A 24145-nucleotide genomic window follows, 5' to 3' on the forward strand; every position below is an offset into this window, starting at 1 on the left:
TCTGTGATGTGACGTCGCAACTGGAACCAGGCACAATGTAAAGCTACACAACATAACAAGAGATGACATGAGAGAACAGAAACACTATGGAACAGTCTGTTTTTCTTTATTTGCATGGTAAGTGCCTGAGCTTCCTCTTGTTGTAGTCAATGGCAAAACTTCATAGGGGCAAAAGCCGCGTCTGAATTCAATCTCATTGAGAAACAACACTTTTTTTCTAGAGGCTCGTCTTTGCTGTCCCTCTCAGGTGTCTGTTCTTATTTCTTCATCATTTATTGCTCTGGGAGAGGTGCTGAAAGAGGCTGAGAAGCGCTGAGCTAATAATTCACTCGTTTTATTTTATTCAATAAATTTAACTTTGTTTTCTGTCTGTGGAGTGTCTGTGAGCAGAATGGGCTTTCAGAGATTCATTCAGTGTTCATATTTGCTGAACACTTTTTCATCATGCATGGTTTTTATTACTCTAAGAACATGAACCCATGAAGCTTTTGAGTCTTCACTGCTTGATATTTGTAGTTCCATCTACAAGTGATCACAACAATCACATGATATGGTTTCTGACCCGGGATGGGGGATAGAGTCACTCAATCAGGAATAGGGCTTGAAGAAGGGCTTTGCATCTCCCAGGGAAAGATAGCAGAACAAACCAAATCAAAACTTCTCCTTGCTAGTCCTCATAGACATAGCCTGAGTCATGATGGTTAGTACACAACCAGGGTACTGTGTTTGAGCTAGATTGTCACTTCAGGCCACAGCCCCTGCCGGAAAACAGGATGGAGGGGTTATACTGCCATGACTCTGCCTTCCCCACCGCCCTCACCCCCCCACTACCTGCCATTCTGGAGAGATTAGTGCCATTAGCCATGAGCAGTTCCCTTGGTCCCCAGCAACCTTTCCCTGCTCTCATGCCACAGGGTGTCTTTTTAAGTTTTTCTCTCATCTTACTAACACAAACTGAGTGCATAGTCCAAGCTGTAGTCAGATACTTGTCGAGCTTGTTCTTGCCTCAGGGCTCAAGTGAGGAGTTTGGAGAACACTGTACTCCTGCTGGATTAAGAAAGTGTCCAGTGTAAGATATTAACTGCCTTTTTATTGGTCATCAGCACACAAGAGAAATAGTGACAGAAACAGTGCAGAGAAAAATACCTGTCTGCTCAGCGGGCACAGTTAGACCTCAGGAACATTCAGAGCGTCAGAACTAACCAGCACAGCTTTGTATTCCCAGCCAGACATTTTTGCAATTCATGGGTAATCTTCATGAGTGTCTGTGTGAGTAAAACTTGATTGGTTGAATGTTTGCAGATTGTGAACACACACAGCCACGAAAGTGGCTAACGTGAGTTCATTTTTAAGTCAGGTGAATATTCACAGAAAATGCTGGCCCTGTTGGCTCATCACCATTGCTGAGGCATTTAGTCCATCTCCAGAACGTGATTTCTGGGAATGTTATTTCAGGTACTATACACCCAACTCAAACTCTCAGGGTAAATTCAGTGTAACTGAAAGCAATGTGAAATTGAACACTGTCCTACTGTTTCTCCCTATGCTGTTCAGTCTGTAACATACTCTCTCTACAGTTGCCCTTTTCCAGTTGTGACATTTGGACCATTATTTAAAAATAGGTACTTATCTTACACAAAATATGCAGTAGCATATGAAAAATGGGTAACCGCCCATAAAAACTGGTTTGTTCCACTGGATTGCTTGTGCAGGTCCAGATTAAGCATACATATTTACCTTTTTTTACACTTGCATTTGTCTTTTACACAGGCCCAATTTAAGTGCCTAGCTTTGAAAATAGAGAAACTTCGAGACTGCAACCAATGTTGATACTGAAATTGGCATCTCATGGAAAACCCTGAAGAACATTATATTTGGAGATAAATCTGTATGCATGAGGTATTTTCCATGTTTCTCTCCCTTCCCTCATCTTCCCTACCTGCCGACATACAAAAGCTCCTTTTTATTTTGTATTAGGAGATGGCCCCACACCAAAACCTCTCATCCAAACACCCACCAAGTGTGAAAATGTTTGGATTTGGATTCTAGGTTTGCCATTCCCTATAAAATGGACTGGACCAAAACCCTGGATCAGAACAACCCTGATCATTGTGGAAGGTCAGTTCCTGATCTGACCTTTTATGTCTCAGTCCTGTCATTACCTTTTTTTTTTTATGACTAGTGAAATATGGAGAAAAACAGGATCTGTAAACTCAGGAACCCTCGCAGCCATTGTGTTAAAAAAAATAGGATTAAATCAACCACCTTAAATGCTGGCTTGCTTACTTTGTTACTTCATCAAGATCTATCTTATCTGTCCTGAATACTTACAGAAATTATCTGTAAGGTGTGAATTTCATGGTTTCACAGAGTTTGGTACAAATATTTCATTGTTAGAACTGGGACACAATTACACTTGAAGCCCAACTACAATTGTTTAACTTCGATGTGTATGAATGTATAGATGTCTTTAATACAGCTCTTCTAGTCTTCCTTTGATCCACACATTTGGAGCCAGCTGTACCATTTCATCAGGGCCAAATTTCTGCAAGCAAAGCAGCTTATATTTGTACTGTTTTATAGAAAGGAACTGAGTTCTCACATTGGTACTGAGGGTTCTTTCTGTAAAACTATACAAATCCCAGCTTTTGATTAAAAACAAATTCTTTTCTGTCTAAATGGTAAAGCTACCTCAAAATGCGTGCCGTGTCATTTTAAAACAAGTTATTTATAATATCGTGTTTGCAGTATAGCATACTGCCAGTGGGACTTCAAACTGAATGTCAGTATTATTCAAAGATATTCTGTTTTCATCCATCCCCTATAGCCCCAGAATTTGACATTACTGCATGTAACCCCAGAACTTGTCAGCACTGCAGAAAGCCATTTTGGGGGCCCAGCCACTGCTAGCTGAAAATCAAATACTACATAACTAGAAATAATCTTAGGGTTTTGAGAGACAAGGCCAAACAGCTGCATGTTTGCAGTTCTGCTGATCAGATTGGGAGGCTGGGACAGAGAGTTAATGTACCATGAGAATTGAAGGAATGTTTGGACAGTCGATCTTGGTTCAGTGCCCCGACATATAAGTTTTATTGTTATAACTAGAAATGCTTTGATGATAAGAGATAATAAGCAATTTGCTGGTATTAGGAGAATTAGTGGCCCACCAGGTGTTACTATGATGACCCACTAGGAGTCAGTAGGAGTTATGTGCTTTGTTTAAGTTAGCTATAAAAGATTAAACAAAAGGGTATACTTTGGAGCAGTATGAGGAAGCTTTTTGTTTGGGCAAGGTGCTTGCTGGTACCTAAACTCCCCAGCAGCTGGACAGAAAGAGGGCCCCCAGAAGCCTGGTTGCTGATTCCTCAAAACCATCTCGGACTTGGGTAAATATAAATGTTTGGGATGCTCTGAACCTACTGCTTCAGTGTGTGTGTGCGCGCACGCATGCGTGCTTGAGACCTAATAAAAAAAGTAGTTTTAGGTAAAAGCACTCTTATTTGTACCAATCATTTATCAGATGGAGGAGCTGTGTCCCCAATGATTTATTCCTGATACTGCCTGCAAAGAAACAGTTAAGTTACCACTGCTTTGGATTCAGAAAACCTTGGGGAACACCCCCAGGCTTTTTATGGGTGTTGTCAGCTGCCACAGCCCAACCATAAGAGCTATTATGAGTTGAGGTCAGTAGAATTTATCTGGGCTATCTCAGTGCAAAAAGACTTTAGGATGTAATCTTTCAAGGGATTTAGGCATATTTGACTTCAATGGAGCTATGCCAAATACATCTGTTGAAGATCTGACACAGTACGGTCAAAACTGAACTCTTCAATCTTGTCTTCCCTCTTCAATCTTCCCCACTCTTCCTTTTTTTCTGTCACTGTTATCACCACCTTCCTTCCAGTCATTCAGATATCCAAGCCATGTGAAAGTCTCACCACATCTTTCTCCATATCACCACCAAGAGCTGGCCCTCTCTCTGTCGTCACTTCTAAAATTCTCATCCATGTCTTTGCCACATATCTTGCATCCTCCTCCTCTTTGGAACTCCAGATACCACAATATCCACTCATGCCAATTAAAACAATACTACTGTCCTCACCTTCCTGAACTGGCATTCTGACCATGCCAACCCCCTCTTTGAGACCCTCCTCTGACTCCTCCTTGTCCACCACATTAAAGTTGAGCATCGTGTCCTTAGCTTTAAGGCCATTCATAACTTAGCTTTTTCCTGTTTATTCATTCCTGTATCCATTCCTATCACATTCCTCTGCTCCCCCAATAGACCATTTGTCTTCTCTCTCAAATGCCTTCAAGCTTTCTTTCATACCGCCCCTTGTGAACAGAACATGCTGCTTGAGCTGGTCCATTAAACCATTACCCTGTATTTTTCAAATGTCAAATCAAGACCCATGTTTACTGTGATGCCTACAGGAAATTGTCAACTGATGATATTTATTGAGATGGCCACTAGATGTTACTGATATCTATTTTATTAATTTATTATGTATATTTTTTGTCTAATAACTTATTACCAAGCAAATCAGCGATTCAATACCATCTAGTCTTGCTTATGGAAGTCTTTGCAACAGTGGGTTCCTTTCACTGTTATTTTAATATCTCCTACATTCTCTCAGATTTTTTATTACATTCACTTATCGGGTCTTGTCTTAACTTAAATGAGGTTTTTGGTGCACATAATGTCTTTTACTCTGTGTTTGTCCAAGAGCACAACAATGGTGCTCACATCTCTGCATTGGCTCCATATTTACTTCTAGATGTCATTCAATGTATTGTTAATTATATTTAAACTCCAGAATGGTCTAGAACTTAGTTATCTGAGAACCCATTTCTCACTTTATATCCCATCACAGCAATTAGGATTGGCTGGAAACTCTGGCTGGTTCCTAGGGTAAACTCAGGGCCCATGGTAGAGCTTTCACAGTCCAGTATTAATTGTTGAGCACTGACAGTGTGTTCTCTGTGCATGCTACAGGACCTTGCATACTATAATAAAGTTTAAAAGTAATCCTTTACCTTTTGACCAGTAGGTAAGATATTACCAGTTTGAGCAGGCATTTTCTATATTCCTAATGGGGAATGCTGCTACAACCATCAATGTCTTATCTATCTGTCAGAAGATGACCTACACTATGGAATGTGCCCTCTTTGGTGGTTCCCAGAAGCTAAAATTCTTCTGCTTCAGGGTATGATGCACTAGCTGTTTATTACTTTTACCGCTTGGCTGATTGTTCTGTTCTGGCTGCTGTTGATCAAAATAAAAAACAATATTTAGCCCTTACATAGGACTTCTCATATGTAGATCTCAAAGATTATCCTCATTTTAAAGATTGCGAAACAGAGGCACAGCAAGGGTAGTGGCTTATCCAAGGTACTTGCTGGTGGTAACTTCCATGCCATCACTCTAATGTGATTTTGATGTTTTTTGTTGCTGTTTTTAATGTTCCTTTTCATCCTGGCTATAGCACTACATAGACAAGTACAATCAATGTCTAGCTGTTGCACCCAGGTAGCACTTGCACACCTGCTAGGCCACAAATTGTTCGGCTGTACCTGGGGGGAACAGAAATGTTCATCTCAATCCCTTGGTCTCCCTCTGACAGAGAATCACCTCACAAGGGGGAAGCATTGTAGTGAAACCCTGCAGAGACCAACATGCAATATCTCTAGAGAAGTGATGCATTTTGGCAAAGCCAGAAGAATCTCAACAAGTGAAAGAAATAAGGGATTTATTCAGAAAGCACCCCCAGTAGGAGGGTTGGGCTCAGTGGAACAACTCTCAGTATCATTCCCTTCAGAAGTTGCTGGAAAAGCTAAAGGTGACTGAATATGCCTATTCTGGCAAGCTGCAGATAGCAATAGCAAACATGTTCTCCAACTGCATTTAAATCTTTTTTGTCAGTTTAGCTACACTCATCCCCATCCATCTGAAATGACAACACAGGAAGAAAGCAGCAAGTCTTTAAACAGAAACTGAAGGCTGGGCTTCGCTAGTACCTGTATCTCCTTCAGAAAAAAATGGGAAGAGAATTTGACAATAAAGTAGACGCTGCTGCAGACACATCCCTAGCAAAAGAACTTATTTCTAAGTTGTCCTCAGACTCAGCAGTGAGCTGAGTATTTAAAAAGAGAAGAATATGTACTGGCAACATTGTCTGAAACGTATCCGTGCCTCAAGGGCACAGCTGAAACTGGACGCGTTGCCAAGTAACCTCATGCCATCAGTGATCTCTGAAAAGATGTTCTCATAACAGAATGCTGAAGGCCATGGCAGCTTCCTCTTCCACTTCTTTCCCTGCAGCTTAAATGTGCAGGCCAGGTACAGCTAATTAAAGAGAACATCTTCCTAGAACATCAGGGAGTACCTAAGAAAGTAAAGAAATAACTCCCATAGTCACATTCCCATTAGCAGTAATAAGAGCAAAATAAAATTGTAAGCATTTTCATGGCATTTCTGAATGTATTGCAGCATATTGATAGTCTGGCATCACACCCAAGAAGGAAGAATTACTATGCACACTGACTCAGTTTGACTCCCTGTCAGTGAAAGCATATTATTATGAGCATGGATATGAAGAGGAACATTTTATCATATTAAAGGTAGCTTCAGCAAAAGTTTTCTCCTTCAAGTGCCTGCTATTTAGAAAGTATTCCTTAATGTGTTATTGCTAGTAGAAGCATTATGAAGGAGTCCCTTATATTCAGTTAGACTTGATTGGCCAAGTTCAGGTGATGCATAAGGGATGCCAGTTACATGCTGTTAGCAAGATGTGGGTCTAATAGAGTCTGAATCTATTGGAGTCTAAGCTGATATACTTATATGGCAAGGGAGACAGAAGAAGCTACTCTAACTTGCACTGGCTTAGACTACTTTAGACTAACCTCTAAATTTGAGTCATAATATTCTGAAAAAACTTGTGTTCATTTATTCTGGCAATTATATCAGAATACTTTGAAGTTTCATCAAATTTTGTTTCAATGTTTTGTTTTTCAATGGATTACAGTAAGGATGAATTCTAAAAATATTTTGAAATTCCTTCCATTTTTTTTTTACTTGCTTTACATCTCTCATGCTTGAATTGTAATGACATATCTTTGAAGCATGTGCAGTGCTTTAATGAAGCAATTAGTCTTGTGTAGCAGAAGCTCAATGCCAGAGAGAAGCCGTAATCAAAAATAACATTTTCATGAAATATTTCACATAGTTTTACATAATTTCAAAATTACCCACTTTTATTATTTTTTAAAAGATGCAATGTAGCTACTTAAGTCTATGAAGTTGTAGAATGTTTTTTGCAGTGAAAACAACTTAGCGTGAAAATATATTAGTACAAAACCAACCAAAATAGACACAAAAATGGAACCAGTCTCTACCCCATTAAAAATTTTTCTTCTAACCTCACCACAGTAAACATGGAAAGTAAATCTTGTCACCCTTGTCGTGCAAGTCAACTGTCTCTAGATCCCTTGTTAATTGTTCTTTGTCATGAGTGCCAACATGGAGAAGGGGCTCTGTTGGCTAAACAACTGTGAAATTCCAGTGCAAAACCAATTGCAGTATGACCGGTACCTACTTTACTATTATGCAGTTGGCACCCACACAGTGTGCTTTACTGGTTGACATAATGAGACTTCTCACAGTTTGTGTTAGACCTTCTTCGTTATGGCATTGCAAATGCTTCAAGAAAATGTCATGCACATTTCCTGTGGTACTTGCATTGAGCTCATTTTTAAGAATTAGCTAAATAGCTGAAGACATTAAGTAGCAAGTAATATAACAGCACTGAAAGCCATGTACAGCCTAGGCCAAAACTGCCAAAAATCTCAGATTTGGGAACAAAGAAACAGGTGGGCACCACATAAGCAGGTGAAGATTGGAATGGTTAGAGATGACAGCTTTGTATTCTTAAACCTTTCATCCCAAGATATGCATGTGCAACTGCTATATATTTAGGTATTGTTTTACCAGTAATTTTAAAAATCCCTAAACAAATGAGCAGACACCCCTTGAAGTATATTAAAGAATAAAATCTAATGAGTGACTGTAAGATGGCTTCATAATGATATTACTGTTTGATCGCACGATGGTAAAGCAGGGAGCATTTATGGGGAGGTATGCACAATTAGAACTGTTAGAACACCAATATTGTCATAATCTGTCTGCCTGTCTTTTTCTCTTCCCACACCTTTCCAGGAAGACTAAACGCACTGGGCCAAGGAGGACTAGAGTCACCCACTGGCACAAGGAAGCTCAATTTCACCGATGTCAGCAGAAGTCCTCTCATGTCAGACCTGAATATGACCCATTGATCTCACTCTGGAAAATTAAGGAAATGACAAGTGAATGACCAAGCCTGTTAAGTTTTAAAATATTAGTTCATTTGGGGGCCCGAACAGTTTTTCTCTTCCTTCTAGCAGGAAGAAGCCCAGCCTCTGCTTTTGTACTGTAATTTCTTATATCACCAGCAGAAGGCAGGGCTGGCAGCATCATTAGGGATAATATGGGATTCCTGAAGATAAGATGGTCGCCTCCAGTAGCAGCCTTAAGAGAACTGGGCGGAGGGAAGAGGGGAAAGAGAAACACTTGTGACTACCCTCTAAGATTTTTGGTAGCTTGGAAGCAGGATAAGAAGAAACCCTTTCAAAATAGATGGAAAGCTGTTGGGGTCGGAGGGTAGAAGAGGCAAAAGAACTGGCCATAGTGGGAGGGAGAGAGGTGTCAGGGCCAACCAGCAAGTAGTAAAAGTGTCTCTGTTCACATGATTGCACAATTACCAGCCTTGACACTCTCCCCACAAATCTTTGATTTTGCTTAAAACATGTACTGTTTACAGCACTCTGCCATCAAGCAATCAATGTGCATTAATGGAAGGGGTGGCGTGGACTCAAAACAATCAGACAGTCAAACCACTCTAAAGAATGCAGTACACTCATGCTATCATCTCTAATACCTGACAAGTCATTACCTCCGTATCCTTCGCTGCTAGAGCCAAATAATGTTCTTGGGGAGATGAGAGGAGGACATACTCTGGAGTGTCACATGAGGAAAAGAGGATATTACGCATTCTTGCTACAAGCATTTATTGTTGGGAAAAGATAGGTAGACACCATGAGCTGCTCTTTTTCCCCTGAGTCTCAAAGGAGAATGTTCCAAAAGACAGAAAAGTAGAATAATTCCTGGACGTCATTACTACCAACAAAATATTGTAGAGAAAAGCATAGGACAATCAAAAGCAGAATAGATTTTCATCATTTTGCCCCAGTAAGCATATTTGCTAAAGAAGCAAAAGCTAGAAAGCAAAGATCTATATGCCAGGTGGAGAAGAGAAAACATTTTTTCTGTCCATTTCTTGGAGAAATTGTTTAAGAACAGTTTATCCTTGTGATAATATGATCCCTGTAACACTGCCAATGTCTATGAGCTATAGTGTGATTGTTGTACAAGTGATGGTCATACAAATCAAAAGTTGCCTGGGAACTAGTGAATTAACTTACACACCCAATGTAGCCAAAATGTAATTTAAACAAGGACATTCATTCAGTTCAGTCCCATTTGAAGCAGAGGGACTTTATGTAGGAATACACAGGATCAGAATTAGGCTTTAAGTTGTGTTCATTCATGTTTCTACATGCTTTCTAGGCTTGTAGAGGTGTATAATACGCTGAGGATTTCCTTGGCTGAATATTTTAAATAGCTTGTTCTTACTATCTATCTAATAAGGAAACACAATAAATCACATATGTTTGAAGGTAGAGCAAGCAGATTTCTCTGATAAGCAAATTAGCCTACACACTTATTTCCTTTTGATTCATTCCAGTTTGCATATTCAAAAGCTGGTTGATGTAACTGACTGTCAGTTAATTGAAAAGCATGACACCACTATGGAGCATAACAAAATGGGGCACATAATACTTACTTGAAGATGTGTGCTTAACTAACCAAAGGCAACAACACAGTCCTTTGTTTGGACCCTTGTTTCTCCTTTAATTTACCCGGCCTCACTTCTGTTATTTTCACCTGTCGTGTTATGTCTATACCTTGGCCGTGACTACGTTACGAGCTAGGGGTGTGATTCCCAGCTCCAATCAACATACTTGCACTCGTTCTTATGGAGCTAGCATGCTAAAACTAGTAGTATAGCCAGGGTAGCACGGGTAGCTGGAGCCACAGCGCGGACTAGCTGTGCCAAGTACAAACCTGCCTGGCACCCTGTGGATAGGTACTTGGGGTGGCTAGCTCTTGCCACTGCTTCCACTCCCTGTGCTATCTCAGCTACTTTAATATTTCTAGCGTACTAGCTCAATGAGAGCTAGAGAGAGTTCATCTGTGTGTGCTGGGAATCGCACCCTTAGTCCCTTTGTAGACACAGGTGAGTTCTTCAGGGCAGGAACCATGTCCTTTAATTGTTTGCAAAGTACCATGTACACCTATGGCATAACTAACGACAATGACACATTTAAAATACATAGGGAAAGCCTAGCATGAATGTACAAAGAACCTTACCCTTTGCACAGGGGATGGGCACAGCAGCAGTGGAAACCTTTGCACTTCCTTGATTGCAGAAAATTGTATGGTTCGTGCAATTGTCAAGGCTAGACTTTCCGAAGTGGGAGGGATGGAGGAGGCAGGGTGTTGGCACAATGGGGAGCACAAACTGCTTCTTCACAAAGGGAGTTTGAAGCTGCCACACCCATCTCAGATCTCCCTGCCTGGGGCAGGGAGCTCTCCTGAGGCTGCAGGACTTATCACCGCACCCAAGAGGATACTGTGCCTGCAAGACACAATAGAGCCCAGAGCATATTGTTACTGAGGGAGGGGGTTGAAAAAATGAAAAAATGAATTGGAAACAAAATCTTGAATGTGCCATAGGAGGAGCATGATATTCCACGTGTCTGACTCCTGTTCACAATGGTGAGCTTATCCTTTACTGCCTTTTATCTCAGCAAATTATGAAGCATCAGGTAGTGACTTCTCTAACTAAAGAAGTCAGGTTGATAATTAATGAGAATTAAGCCATGAAAAGGCACAAAAGCCCAGATTTGAGTGCCTGTTTATGACACTGTTTATTATGCAATTGCTCAACATCAAAAAGAGCCAACTCAGTGTGGCACTTTAATTACTTTGTTTTATTACGTTGACTAATTTTATGGACCTTCCACTCACTGCCAAGAAATGTTATTTCGGAACAGTTTCCTAACACTGCGAGGGTGTTTCCAGCCTACTGGATTTCTGGAAACAAGCTGGTACTCAGAGCACCTCTAAAAAAGATTTTACTTAAGTACCTATAGAAGAAAGGAGAGGTAATCTCATTGGAGGAGAGGAGCTCCTGGGTGGATAAAAGGGAAAGCCATGTCATCAGTATACTACTGCTCTGATCTCCTCTACTCAAATAACTCCTAAATTCCACTCACTAATTTCCAGACATCTGCCATGATATTTTTTGTTACTTTTCTAGATTTAAAGGAGCAAACAAGGAGGGACATACTTGGGTACTAGTAGGACACAGAGGGGACTTCTACTCCTCCCACTGCAAAAGGAGGAAGTGAGTGAAATATGCAGTGTGGTGGTGAAACCTCTTGAGAACTCAGTAGAGCGCTGTGATCAGTGTTAAAAGGAGGGCAGCCATATAGCGCCAGTGGCTGTGCATGGAAATTGCACTGTCATTTCTATTTGGCCTTAGCCATAAAACCACTCTCCCTGTCTCCCCAGAGCGGAAACAAAAGAAGAAAAGAGGCTTCCAGTAGTGCAGAAGCATGATCAAGGGGTGGGAGAACCAAGGGGAAAGAAAAGCTTTGAAAAGAGTTAGAGGGGCCTTGGTTGGGGTAGTCAGCATACTTAAAACTATAATAACTGCAGAAAAGTCCCTTCCCTTTTTTCCTTTTTATGCGTTCCCATAACAGAAATTACTAAGAGATCACATGACTAAGTTAATGGCCATAAATTCAGGACAGCTTAAAGGAATTAGTCATTCCCATGCACATTGTCAACCAGAGGAATTTGCTGAGAGAGGTCACATTTAATGCTTTGTCTGGATAATTTCACAATCAGTAATATTTATTGTTACGCCAGCTAGTTGAGAGCAACCAAACCTTATGCTTCAGAGTATAAGCTGATCACATGTGAGGGTTATTTCATTAGCAACGAGTGAAACTGAATGCAGGTCAAGTTCTACATGTGGAACTTTATTAAACCCTGTGCACCAGGGTTGACACCTGTCCAAAATCAACCTTGTTTTGAGGTAGCTGTCCTGGGTAATCTACAAGCATGCTCAGTACACACTGCCAGCTGTCCCTTTTCTTAAGGTAGGTCTACACTACCCGCCGGATCGGTGGGTAGCAATCGATATATCGGGGTCGATTTATCGCGTCTAGTCTAGACGCGATAAATCGATCCCCAAGCGCTCTCCTGTCCACTCTGGAACTCCAGTGCCATGAGAGGTGCAAGCGGAGTCAATGGGGGAGCAGCGGCAGTCGACTCACTGCCGTGAAGACATCATGGTAAGTCAATCTAGGGGGCACGTCAGCTTCAGCTACACTAGTCTCATAGCTGAAGTTGCGTACCTTAAATCGACCCCCCGCACACCAGGGCTTAGGTATCTATTCCAGGAAATCTGTAAGGGTGGTCAGTACACAATTCCAGCTGTCCAGTTTTATGGGCTCAGGAACATCCCGGATGTCCTACTTTTTTGTATCACAGAGACAGCAACACTACAGTGCACTGCTCTGCATTCTGTTTTCTTGGTATCCCATCAATAACAGTCTCTCCAAGGACATGGGCCCTCTGACTTCAGTTCCATGAAACATCTTCCCTATTTAAAAAAATTAATATAAAGATTAAAAACAAATAATTGATGTCTAGGTTTCACTCTAAGTCCCTTTGCTCACAGGTTGCTCGCACATTGCCAAGTTTGAGTCTCATCTTTACCACAGACTTAGCTGGTTACACCGTCTTTAAGATAGTTTGATCTCCTCAACAAATGACCACACCAGGAGTGACCCATCTCTGTCTCCCTGTCACCTGTCTCTGAGACGCTCTGTCTGTGGAGTCTCCTTCATCCCTGTGGGATTGGTCTCCAGATGTTTGTCTCTGCATTCTGTGAGGATCTCTGTAGGCTCTCTCTAGGTGTTGTGTCTGCAGGCTCATAAATATCTCCTGTTCCTTTGGATCACTTGTCCCCCTTGCATAGTCTCCTCTTCTGACTGGGGTGCCATTGCATCCCTGATGACTCCTTTAGTCAACTCCTTCTGGTGTCTCTCTAATAGCTGGATCCTCACAGAAATGCCCTGTTTCCAGGGCCAGTAGGTTCTTGGCTGACCTGTCATACCCTATTGCCTGTTTTCTCTGATTGGCAGCCATCTCTTGATGGTGGTATCCCAATTGTTCTGGCTGCAACAGCTGTTCCCTAATTGTTAGCAGGGGTTTGGTACTTCCTCCCATCAGTGCCTGTGCCAGACTGTTTAGGCATACCTGTGATGGGGTACTCTGGTGTGCCAAAAATGCTAACAAGGGACAGTAGTTAGCCATTTTGAAGGGGGAGGTTTGGGCGGGGATCAGGATTTTTGAAGTTGGATGAATTGTTTATGGTGCTACACAAAGGATGTAGGGGGATCCTGATTTGTATTGTTGCCACTTTGTCTGGCACTAGCAGATTAGGGGCTTACAAGTCAGTTTCCTGACTGGAGCAGAAGTCAGTGAGGCAGAGTCAGTGTATTGTATTAGTGTCATTTCTTTATTTACTAAATGTACATAAGTCCTGATTCTTGGAAAGTGAGCACAGGCAATAGTGTTCTTCAGGAACCTCAGCCAAGGCCCCACTGCCCTTTCACCACGGAGCAAGTCTGCCAAGTCTCTCCATCTCTTGAACTCCCACTCAGATCTCACTGGTTAACACTCAGCTTCCCCTTCCTTCCCCAGCTCCTGAATTTTACACCAGGGTAACCCCTTTGCTCAAAGCTCCTCACTTTGGATGACATGCAATCCAAATGGGGCCTGGCAACCCACCTTCCTTTCTGTGCATCTGCTCTGCGGTAGAGGAACCTCAGAAAAGTTTGAGAGTGCAGGCCATGCAAGGAGAATGCTTTAACTCACACTGTACCTGTAATGCGTGTGGTCACTGCCTAAGTTCCCTCCAAGGTGTGCGCCTGCGTGGCCACACAGGAAGCCACCAAGGTCCACGCACTTAACTCCCTCAGCCCCGGGGCTGCGGCACAGGGAGGAGACATGCCTCCCTCCCTTCCAGTAGAGAGAGATACTCTCCCCCAGCCCAGGTGCTGCTGCAGGGAGAGAGGGCTGTAGGGACTCAAACCCCTCATCCCCGGCCCCACCCCAGAGCCCGCACCCCCAGCTGGAGCCCTCACCTCCCACATCCCAACTCTCTGCCCCAACCCTGAGGCCCCTCCCACACTCCGACCCCACACCTGCCACACATCACCTCCATATTGGTGAACATAGCAAAATTCATTCCGCACATGTATGGGAAAAATTAGAGGGAACATTGGACTCCCTGGCAACTTTAATTCTTTCTCTGGGGAGGTACATCTTGAGTGCTTATACATCGGTGATCCCTACTGTTCAAGCCACCAGCACCTTTCACCATAACAGTATTGCTCAACTACAACACACACACACATACCCTCATCCCCGTTCCTTAACTTTATTTCAAATGCAACATTAACCCTGGATTCCTTTAGCTCATTTTGGTCGACAAGTGATCTGTTAATCTGGCAGATATTGCATTTTTAGCGCAAGTCTTGCTTTTCTAACTCAGTTTTAGCCCTGACTGCTGAGTGATTAATGAGACCCATGCAAATATATTGCACACTATACTTCTATTGGATAGCTGCCTAAACCTGCCAAATGGCTCAACTGAAAGATAATCAACAAGAGAAAATTTACCCTGAACAATAATATCTTCAAAGGATCAACCATTAAAATAATAAAAACAATAGAGTATCTTTAAATAAATCACACATGCAATCAGGATGTGAGGGAAGACCTTATTTCGAGAACAAGGGCTTTAAATAGAAGAATGAGCCAAAACATCAGTGTAACCTTTGAAGTTGCTTCTGTAATAAACTTGGAACCAAGAGTGGAATAAACATTTACTAACAGTGTCAGGTGTCAGTCACTCTGGCCATGAGGACATCCTCACACATGATATGCTGTCTCATTTGCAGCCTCCTGGAAGAACAGGATACAATGGGACAGGGTTGTGGTAACTTCACGGCAAGAACACAGATGACCAAAGTAAGAGTAACCCAGCTGCTCAAGTCACACTGTCAAGTTGTGATTGAGTCACTATTCCAGCTGGGCAAAACTTGCCAGTTTCTCTTCATATTCATATTGGGGCTGTCATGCAATTAAAAAAATTAATTGTGATTAATTACATGATCAATCACACCGCCAAACAATAATACAATACAATTTATTTATATATTTTGATATTTTTTACATTTTCAAATATATTGATCTCAATTACAACACAGAATACAAAGTGTAAAGTGCTCACTTTATATTTTTATTACAAATATTTGCAGTGTAAAAAACAAAAGATAGTATTTTTCAATATACCTAATACAAGTACTATAGTGCAATATCTTTATCATGAAAGTTGAACTTACAAATGTAGAATTATGTACCAAAAATAACTGCATTCAAAAATGAAATAATGTAAAACTTTAGAGCCTATAAGTCCACGCAGTCCTACTTCTGGTTCAGCCAATCACTCAGACAAGTTTGTTTTCATTTGCAGGAGACAATGCTGTCCACTTCTTGTTTACAGTGTCACCTGAAAGTAAGAACAGGTGTTCGCATGGCACTGTTGTAGCTGGCGTCATAGGATATTTATGTGCCAGATGCACTAAAGATTCATATGTCCCTTCATGCTTCAGCCACCATTCCAGAGGACACGCGTCCATGCCGATGACGGGTTCCGCTCGATAGCGATCCAAAGTGGAGCGGACCGATGCACATTCATTTTCATTATCTGAGTCAGATGCCACCAACAGAAGGTTGATTTTCTTTTTTGGTGGTTCGGGTTCTGTAGTTTTCGCATCAGAGTGTTGCTTTTATAATTCTTCTGAAAGCATTCTCCACACCTCATCCCTCTCAGATTTTGGAAGGCACTTCAGATTCTTAAACCTTGGGTTGAGTGCTGTAGAATCTTTAGAAATCTCACATTGGTACCTTCTTTGTGTTTTGTCAACTCTGCAGTCAAAGTGTTCTTAAAATGAACAACATGTGCTGGGTCATCATTCGAGACTGCTGTAACATGAAATATATGGCAGAATGCAAGCAGAGCAGGAGACATGCAATTGTTCCCCAAGGAGTTCAGTCACAAATTTAATTAACACTTTGTTTTTTTTAACGAGCCTCATCAGCATGGAATCATGTCCTCTGGAATGGTGGCCGAAGTATGAAGGGGCATACGAATGTTTAGCATATCTGGCACGTAAATACCTTGCAATCCGGCTACAAAACTGCCATGCAAACACCAGTTCTCACTTTCAGTTAAATAATAAGCGGGCAGCATTATGTCCCATAAATGTAAACAAACTTATTTGTCTGAGTGATTGGCTGAGTGGACTTGTAGGCTCTAAAGTATTACATTGTTTTGTTTTTGAGTGTAGTTATGTAACAAAAATATCGACATTAGTGAGTTGCACTTTCATAATAAAGAGCTTAAACTACAGTACTTGTATGAGCTGCACTGAAAAATACTATTGCTTTTATCACTTTTACAGTGCAAATATTTGTAATAAAAATAATATAAAGTAAGCACTGTACACTTTGTATTCTGTGCTGTAATTGAAATCAATATATTTGAAAATGTAGAAAAACATCCAAAATATTTAATAAATTTCAATTGGTATTCTATTGTTTAACAGTGTAATTAAAAGTGTGATTACTCATGGTTATTTTTTAAATCACAATTAATTTAATTAATTGCCAACTCTGTCCACATATCTATTCACGGGACACCATCATAGGACCTAACCACATCAGCCACACCATCAGGGGCTCATTCACCTGCACATCTACCAATGTGATATACGCCATCATGTGCCAGCAATGCCCCTCCTGCCATGTACATTGGCCAAACCGGACAGTCTCTACACAAAAGAATAAATGGACACAAATCAGACGTCAAGAATTGTAACATTCAAAAACCAGTTGGAGAACACTTCAACCTCCCTGGACCCTCAATTACAGACCTAAAAGTGGCAATTCTTCAACAAAAAAACTTCAAAACCAGACTCCAATGAGAAACTGCAGAACTGGAATTAATTTGCAAACTGGACACCATCAAATTAGGCCTGAATAAAGACTGGGAGTGAATGGGTCATTACACAAACTAAAAACTATTTCCCCATGCTAATTTTTTCCCCTACTATTACTCACATCTTCTTGTCAACTGTTTGAAATGGGCCATCCTGATTACCACTATAAAAGTGATTTTTCCTCCTGCTGATAATAGCCCACTGTAATTAATTTGTCTTGTTAGAGTTGGTAAGGCAATGCCCATCTTTTCATGTTCTCTGTAGCAGTAGCGTAGCTGGGGAGGGAGTGGGGGGGAGCAGGCGCTCCCCCTCTGAGCACAAGTGGTGCCTTTTAAATGTATAGGTGCCTTTTTAAATTTTTACTCACCCGGCGGCACTCCAGGTCTTCGACGGTGCAGGCCTTCACGCGCTCTGGCTCCTCGGCGGCACAGGCCTTCACGCGTTCTGGCTCAGCAGGGGCCTTCGCTCACTCCAGGTCCTCGGCAGCATTTCGACGGCAGGGGCCTTCAGTGCCGTTGAGGACCTGGAGCACCGCCCGGTGAGTACAAATGGGTGGCACCTTTCTTTTATGTCCGCTGCCCCTGTTCGCTCCACCTAGCTAAGCCACTGCTCTGTGTGTATATATATATATATATATACACACATCTTCCTACTGTATTTTTCACTCCATTCATCTGATGAAGTGGGTTCTAGCCCATGAAAGCTTATGCCCAAATAAATTTGTTAGTCTCCAAAGGTGCCACAAGTCCTCCTCGTTCTTTTTGCTAATTTTATTGAGTTAATCGTGTGAGTTAACTCCGATTAATTCGCAGCCCTAATTCATATTTTAATTAACTTTTAAAAGCCGGAGGAAATCCTGCAGGTTTTTCACATGCCAGGTATGTGGCTCCGGGGTCAGCCTGTATGGGAGTGTGACTGCAGGTGGAATGCACACACTTTGTCCCCTTTTCCTTCTGCACGTCTAGATCTGTAGAAATGAGGCGGATCTGCCACTCTGCAGTTGCTTGTCTGCCTGGCTGGGGCAGTTGCCCATCGTTCAGTGTTAGTACAGCACGTAGAACAATGGAGTCCCGATCCAGTGTCTCAGGCTCCCAGGTGCTACAGTAATACAAATAATACTAATGGTGCACTACTTGCCATCTGCCATTTTTTCCAGGTCAGGGACTTTGTTCTTCTGTTTCTTTCCTAGAACTAAGCACACTGTGGATGCTTTAAAACAATAAATAAGAATACTTAGGTCACGCAGCTCAGGTAGTGCGACAACGCATATCCGAAGTAGCCCTCACTCCCCAGTCACCTCCAGTGTTTCAAATAAATAGTGAGGACACATGGGGCAGAATTTTTGAAAGACCTCGGCTTCCATTCAGGCCCATAAATAAGCATTCAGCATCCAGCAGCTCTCCTTGTGACACAGATTTTCAAAAGCGCTCAGCACCCAACTTTTTCTAAAAGACCTGCTCTAGGGATTATTTTGGGGAAGTTCTATGGCCTGTGCTGTACAGGAGGTCAGACTGGGTCAGTGGTCTCCCACCTTTTTACCCCCCAAGATCACTTTTTGAATTTAAGGGCACCCCAGGATCTACCGTGCCCCTTCCCCAAAGCCCCGCCCTGCTCATACCATTCCCTCGCCCCCATCGTTCACTCTCTCCCACCTTCACTCACTTTCACCGGGCTGTGGTAGGGGTTCGGGCTCTGGGCAGGGGCAGAGGGGTTTGCAGTGTGAGAGGGGGCTTTGGGCTGAGCCTGGGGTAGGGGGTTGGTATGCAGGCGGGGGTGAGGGGTGCAAGCTCTCGGAGGGAGTTTGAGTGCAGGATAGGGATCCAGGCTGAGGGCAGAGTATTGGGTTGCAGGAGGGGGTGGAGGTGCTGGCTCTGGGAGCGGGTTCAGGGATGGGGCTTGAGGTGCAGAAGAGGGTTTCGGTACAGGAGAGGATATAGGGTGCTGGCTATGGGAGGAGGCTCAGGGCTGGGGGTTGGGGTGCAGCCTACTGCCAGGCAGCACTTACCTCTGGCAGCTCCTGGTTGGCAGAGCCGCATGGCTGCTGCTAAGGCAGGCTCCCGGCTTACCCTGGCCCCATGCTGCTCCCAGAAGGGACCAGCGCACCCCTGTGGCCCCCAGAGAGGGGGGAGAGGGGCACGTAGCTCTACGCACTGCCCCTGTCTGCAAGCACCACCCCCGCAGCTCCCGTTGGCCACAGCTCCCCATTCCTGGCCAATGGGATCTGTGGGAGAAGTGTTTGCAGGGAGGAGCAGGGTGTGGAGGGAGACCCCTACCCCTGGGGTCACCCTGGCCGCTTCTGGGAGTGTTGTGGGGCCAGGGCAGGCAGGGAGCCTGCCTTAGCAACTGCCCCGATTGCAATCGACTGGGAGATCGTCTAGGATCGACTGGTTGGTGACCACTGGACTAGATGATCACAGAGATCCCTACTGGTCTTGGAATCTTTGAACCTATGGAAAATGTATTGTCAATGTCCTGAACTATTTGAGAAATCCAGCCATGATTTTGGGTGCTGAGCACTTCTGAACATTCTGGCTTTAGTACTTAGTCACCATAGCGATAGGTGTACTTTATAGATGACTGACAGTCATAATTGTAAACTTTTAAATGAGCCTCAGATGCTACAAGGGGAAATTTAAAACCTGCACATTGGACCTACTTGTTTAGTGTTATACAATGGGGGAAATTTCCTCCTGACCTCAAGAAGCTGATTATTTTTGCTGTGAAACACAAAGACGGATTGCCCGTATCATTTTACCCAGCTAATGATACTGCAGTCAATGTGCTATGTAAATCTGTTCTTTTCTGAAAACAATATTTAATACATTTCATTAAATAAACAAGAGAGAAGAGAGGAAAGAGGACAGTTTTCACACATTTCAGTTGGCATCTTATGCCACAAGATACATATCATTGCCTTAGTCATACTACTTGTTGGTGACATTTTCACCAACTCACTTAAACAATGTTTAGATGCTTCTTATTGTTTGAAATGACTGTTTTTTCCAAGGATGTTTTCTTTCCAGGAGGACAGAGTCTCACAATTTGATGATCTTTGTTCTGATGCTGCTTTGGTGATAGAAATGTGATGCTGAACAAAGGAAAATATATATGTTGTGCTACATTATAATCATCATAAACCCATTGTTGCTTTAATTCTATTTAATTTATGACAAATCACTCAATTATTTTCTGGATTCTTTATACTAATTATGTATCCATGTCATGTGTGACATCCTGCCCACTCATTAGGGTATAATTTTGAACTCTGCCACAAATTCTTTAGGTCATTTTAATTTTCCATTGAGTGATAATTTTCTGTAATATTAAAAACAATCTACATTGTTTTAATAGAGCTTTAAGGCACTGAAAAATGGGATATGTAAACAAGAACTCATCTATTGATGGACTTGTATATAGTTTTTGCAAGAATAAATACTTCGCAAATATTATCACTTTTTCTTTTTGTGAACTATCCAGACAGATTGTGATTTTCTTGAATAATCTTTATTTGAAATAATTCAACTTAAAAAAATTGTATAACAGCAGTTCAAATGTTGCTCTGTGTTGTTCAGCTGTGACTAGTCAAATGAGTTACGCTGTAGGTTATTTGTTTCCTGATTGAGACCCTGATTCAACAAAGCACATGTTTAAATTACAGTAAAGTCAATGGGACTCAAGAACATGCTTAAAGTAAGTACATGCTTATATGCTATATCGATGCTGTACTTAATTTGTAATGGAAGAGGTGCCGGGGGTCAAGCAATTAGGTGCTGGGACTCAAGCAAACTTTTTACTTTCATAACTGATGCAGGAAGCCCAGAGGTGCCTAATTTTCAAAGTTAAAATGAATTTTCCACAAGCATTTGACCTAGTAAAACTCACACAGTCATGAAAGGTGAACACCTAGGAGTCAGAATATAGGTAATATGAATTCATTCAAAAAATTCAAATGAATATTCAAGGGACGTTTATACATCTATATGCTATTTGCCCAGGACTCTTTTTTACTTAAAGTTCCTTGAATGAAATAAAACCTTTATCACAGATCAGTACCTCATACCTTCACATGGCCGAAAACAGAACACACGCAAACCAGAAGAAATCCCATACCAAGGGGTGCTACAAATCTGTAACACCACGACTGAGAGGACAAGCTGCTAACTCTCCATGTACAGCTAAAGTAAATGTGCTTCCTACTAATAGTGCCTACAATTCCAGTAATAGAAATGCTAGGATCCTCATTGCTGAGGGAAATGGAAGTTAAAAGGAAATGTGGGGCAAAACAATCTTGGTTGTGGGCAACAATGTGCAGCTATTAGCTTTCCAAGCTATTGGAAGTGGTTAAATGGAATAGAGAGGAAGGATGGCTCAGGGGGTAGGACGCAACTCAGGAGACTTACGTTCCCTATTCCCTGTGTGACCTTGGGTATGTCACTTAGTTGTTCTGTGCCTCAACTCCTCATATGGGGAGAATAGCACTCCCCTACAACTGAACTTAATCTGGGGTCTTCTCAAACATCTAGAGACATATAGCTATGGGGTTTTTTTTGGTCAGATCTCCAAGTCTAGCTCTGGGCGGCCTGTAGGGGGGAGTTTGAATAGCCTGTGGTCCATAGGAACAATCAGCGACAAGCTTTCAACTCTTATGATCAGCTCATGTTGATTTGCAATGGTTCACATTCTCCAGGCTATCTTTCCAAAGACAAGGCTAGAAACTTTTATAGAAATAAAAGCTGAGATTCTCTTTTACGTCTCTTGCTCCTCCAAAGTAAGAAGAGGGGGGTAGCTTTGAGACACTGCAAAGGCTGGCTTAGTTTTCTGGTAGTGGAGCTTATTGAAAGAGCTGGGAGGCTGCAAAAGCTGTTCATTGTTGCAGCTCTGCTAGTGTGTCTGGACTGACCTACAACTGGGCTGTGCAATAGACTTCTGCACCTTAATGTTGCAATTAAAAAAAATGCAGATTGTGTTAAAAATAAGACAGATGTTCATAAAAAAATATCTAGATCAGTTTGAGAATTAGCTAATAATTATCCTAGGACAAGTTGAGAAACACACCCTGTTCCAAGGTATCCAGACAGGCTGTGTTTCCTAGTGGATAGAACACTGGATTGGGACTCACTAAATCTGGGTTTTATTTCTGGCTTTGCCACTGCTTTGCTTTGAACTTGGGCAAGTCACTTCCTGCCTTGTGCCTCAGTTTCCCTTCTGTAAAATGGGGGAAATGATACTGACCTCCTTTGTAAAGCACTTTGAGGTAAAAAGCACTGTATAAGAGCTAGTTATTATTGATCATTTAGCAATTTCCAGACTGGCTAAGACTGATAAACTCAGAGGCATTAAGTAGTAACAAACTGCAGACTCTGACTCACCTGCTATCAGTTTATTATCTGATTTAAAAAACCCAGTCACAATACATTTTAATATCACTGTGGGATTTTGTGAAAGACTGGTGCCTTGGAGCATTGTACTGTAAGTAGTAAGCCCCAGGCTGCTCAGTGATTTCTATAGCTTCTTCAAGTATAGTGCTTGCACTTGTTTCTTACAGCTGCAATTAAAAGAGGCTGCCTTTGTTTATTCATAGAGGGATTAACTAATGCGGCAGGGCAAAGAAGAAACATTAGTGAACCACACAGAACAATGGATCTCTCCTGTTATTGCAACATGATATGACCCAGGAATTATATATGGTATGACTAGGAAACAAGCATAGATTAATTTATGCTGAGTCAATCTGTCCGTCTGTTACAGAGTAGGCTATAGAGATGCCTTTTTTCAGATCTCATTCAGATACTCGCCTTTGTAGATGTATCTGTCTTCTCCAGACTACCCTTAAGAATCCTTGTCCAGGGTGTTCCATTTGCCATCCTCTAGTATTTTTATTCACATTCTCTAGTGCTTTGTACTATTCTGCACCCACAGTCACATTGTTTCCCCTGTTTTCCAGCAAAGTCTCTGCTCTCAAGTACTTATTGGTCTTCATTTCCTAATTAGAGGGGCATAGGCAGTAAAACATGCACAAAGCCAATTGCGTGGTATTATCCACAGCTTATGGATGTTTATTTTGCTATTTATCTGCCAAAAATGTGATTTATTTTGCTGCCTGGCATAATATTCTTGGCAGTCTTTTCACATCAATATTAGAGATACATAAGCCTCATCTGTGCACTGATGGAAATTGACTCTTCTTTCCAAAGCTGGAAATCCATTACTGTTCAAGTCTGAACAAGAGTTACAATATGAAGAACAGGCCAAAAAGTGAAGAGACCGAGAAAAATAAATTGGAGGATTGATTTGAAAGCTCTGCTTTAAAATATTGAGTTCCCAGCCTATCCATGCATGTGTAAAAGAAAATTTACCATTAAGGTGCTTGTTATACATTCCTCTGATGTCTAAACTACACCTTTCCAAAGGACTTCATGTGTAGTTCTGAGTGAGTCTCACATTTTGAAACTTCAAAGATCTCTTTAATTTTCAAGTGCCTGTGCTTAAAGAAAAGGAGTACTTGTGGCACCTTAGAGACTAACAAATTTATTTGAGCACAAGCTTTCATGAGCTTGGCTACAGCTCACGAAAGCTTATGCTCAAATAAATTTGTTAGTCTCCTAAGGTGCCACAAGTACTCCTTTTCTTTTTGCGAATACAGACTAACACGCTGCTACTCTGAAGCCTGTGCTTAAAGAGACATTTTAAACGTAAACGAAATCTTCTAAAGCTTCAAAAGTGACCTCAGGCTTTCCAACACACAAAAAAAATACCATGGTATTCTGTTGTAAGAACACAGAATACCATAATTCCATTAACAAAACACCATAATTTCTCTAGTGCAAGCAATAGATTTGCG

The 24145-nt window shown here is 41.8% G+C and overlaps 1 protein-coding gene across 11 annotated transcripts in view; it reads left to right on the plus strand.

The window, feature by feature from the left end:
- LOC125636867 (uncharacterized) overlaps nt 1-15440 on the plus strand; it is a 263703-nt gene extending 248263 nt beyond the window's left edge. For 8 of the 11 annotated variants that reach the window (XR_012668431.1, XR_012668426.1, XR_012668428.1 and 5 more), the window contains 2 exons: nt 1771-1899; nt 8219-15440. The gene's annotated coding sequence lies outside the window, so the exon portion shown is untranslated. Of the gene's footprint in view, nt 1-1770; nt 1900-1977; nt 2119-8218 lie in introns of all 11 variants that reach the window. The other 3 variants (XR_012668433.1, XR_012668434.1, XR_012668429.1) reach the window with 2 other exon arrangements.
- Nucleotides 15441-24145: the final 8705 nt, after the last annotated feature.

This window comes from Caretta caretta, chromosome 5 (assembly GCF_965140235.1).
Source record: "Caretta caretta isolate rCarCar2 chromosome 5, rCarCar1.hap1, whole genome shotgun sequence".
NCBI classification, from domain to species: Eukaryota; Metazoa; Chordata; order Testudines; family Cheloniidae; genus Caretta; species Caretta caretta.